Raw genomic sequence first — 2,739 nt, 5'->3', positions numbered from 1 at the left:
TTGTGTTTTTCATATTGTATTATTTTCACTCAAAGAAAAGGCTTGTGACTAACGACGATTGTAAATCTAGTTTATTTTTTCTTAATTAGAGAAATAACTAAATCCTAAGTTAGCTGGCTGCAAAGGCCCAGGGGTTGATAGTTCAGTCCCCCTTTTCTGGTATCTTTGGGAAGGGTGCTATTACAGAAGTATTTCTTTGTCAGTTCTTGCCCCCAAACTGTGCTTTTGCCCATTAGCCGTCCCTCTATCCATCTGTTCTTTCAGTCAGCAAAGATTTAAGCAGCTTTGGATGCCAGTGACAAACCAGAAGGTAAGCAGTGAACAAGGCAAATGATTTTTATTCATAAACTAAATTTATAAATTAAATTCTGCCAGAGAAAAATTAACTAGTAAATATATAAAGTGACATTAACTAAGTGTCATGAAGCAGATAGGGTGCTATGCTAACTAATAATGGGGCAAGTTAAGGTACCTTAGGTGGATTGGTAGGGAAGGCCTCCCTGAGGACAGGAGTCATTAAACTTTTAATTATGTAAAATTTTACAGAAAATTTTAAAACAGAAGAGAGAACAGGATAGTAATCCCTCAAAGGCTTATCACCGGACTGTAGCAAATCCATTCAAAGGTGGTAGACCCATGGTCAACTTTATTTCATTTACATCTGCATGAGATTATTTAGAATTCTAAACATTGTATCATTTTATCCATAGAAGTATTTCATAATGTATCCCCAAAGAAATCAAGAATTAATGCTCAAATATCCAATTAATGCTCAAATTTTTTTGTTTTATAAATTTGTGTTGTAGTTTGCTTGAATCAGGATCCAAGCAGAGCTCATATATTTGAAATTAGATACTATATCTCTGCAATGTCTTCTACTCTATAGGTGTTCTTCTCTATCTTCCTGTCTCCCTCCTCCCTCCCTTCCCACTTCTCCCCTGTTTTCATTACAGTTTGTTGAAGAAACTGATTTGCTTATCCTATATATTGCCCATATTATGGACTTCACTAATTACATCCCTGTAATGCTGCATAGGTAGAGCTGTTTTTTGTTTTATTTCTAGTAAATTGATATTAAGATCTAGAGGTGTTATCAGATTCAGATGGTTCATATCTTTGTGGGGAACTTCAGTCAGGAGGCACATGAGGTCTGGGTGTCTCTATTACAGCCTCCCTCCTACCCTGTTTTGGTACTGGGGATTGAACCCAGGGGTGCAGTACCACTGAGCTATATCACCATCCCCTTTTTTATTTTGAGACAGTCTCACTAAGTTGCTAAGGCTGGCCTCCAATTTATGATCCTCCTGCCTCAACCTCCTAAATCACTGGGATTATAGGTTGATCATTGCTCATATTCATCTTCAATAGAGTTTAGAAAATAATGATACCCAGATTTGGCTAGACTATTCTTTAAAGAAAGAATTTCCCTCAGCAACCATTTGGATACCTTGAGGTAGAGTTCATTCAGGAAAGCCAGGATAAAAACTTGATTCTTTATTTACTACTTTCCAAAATAATGAGTAAGTTTCCCTAGAAATTTCCAAAAGTGACAACAAAGTGTGCTTTTGTTTGTTTGTTTTTTAAGTACTCCAAACTCTTGGCTTTAACCTGCTTGATGACCGGATGTGGTGGTGCACGCCTGTAAACCCATCCTCTTGGGAGGCTGAGGCAGGAGGATCCCAAGTTCAAAACCAGCTTCAGCAACTTAGTGAGCTCCTCAGCAATTTAGTGAGATCCTATCTCCTTTTTTTTTTGGTACTGGGGATTAAACCCAGAGGGGCTTAACCACTGAGCCACATCCTCAGCCCTTTTTTAAATTTTTTATTTAGAGACAGGGTCTCACTGAGTTGCTTAGGACCTCCCTAAGTTGCTGAGGCTGGCTTCGAACTCTGTTTTCCTACATCAGCCTCCCAAGCTGCTGGGATTACAGGTATGCACCTCCACGCCTGATGAGACCCTGTTTGTAAATATTTAAAAAGGGCTGGGGATGAAGCTCAGTGGTTAAGTGCCCCTGGGTTCAATCCCTGGTACCAAAAACAAAAACAAAACAAAAAAAACCTACTTGATGGTTTTCAGACCATTAAAATTATTATCCTTACCAAGGCTGAAATTGTCCAATTTCTGGCCAGTGGAAGCCTCTCATAGAATTAGTCCTGAATCATTAACACAATCCAATAGAATTTGATAGTTTCTTGCTTTTTTACATAGCAAGTTGTTCCAAGCTCCTCTGGTACCGATCCTGTCCCAGTCCTTAATCAACCGTTTCCCTCAATAGCTAAGGTGACTTTTAACCAGGGTCCTTGTCAGGCTTTCTCTACCCACCTCCTCTGTGCCCATGAGCTATGGTTCATCCAGTTGCTGATCATTTTCTGCAGTTCAAAGGCAAGCCTCAGGATACACAGATGAGGACTGCCGTAATTTTTAACATGTCTCAATGGAAGCAAAGGATGGTGGGGGGAAATTACATCACCTGCAAACTAACAACCACCATTAGTTCTGACTACTCTTAGGACTACAGAATTTCCCATTATCCAGGTCTTCTCTGTGGCCAAGGCCAGCTCACCCCAACATGCAGGAACACCCTTCATACCAATCAGCTTCTCCAAGAGTTCTTTCTTAAAATCCATCCTCTTTCCTGTATTAGGAAGTTGTACTTTTCTGTAAATGCATTGGCATAAAGTTGTCCTAGCTCATTTTTATTTGTACATCCATTAACTGTGACTTTTCTTTCTCTTGATT

The sequence above is a fragment of the Sciurus vulgaris genome, assembly GCF_902686455.1.
Source record: "Sciurus vulgaris genome assembly, chromosome: 2".
NCBI lineage: Eukaryota > Metazoa > Chordata > Mammalia > Rodentia > Sciuridae > Sciurus > Sciurus vulgaris.
Note: the sequence above shows the minus strand (reverse complement) of the source record.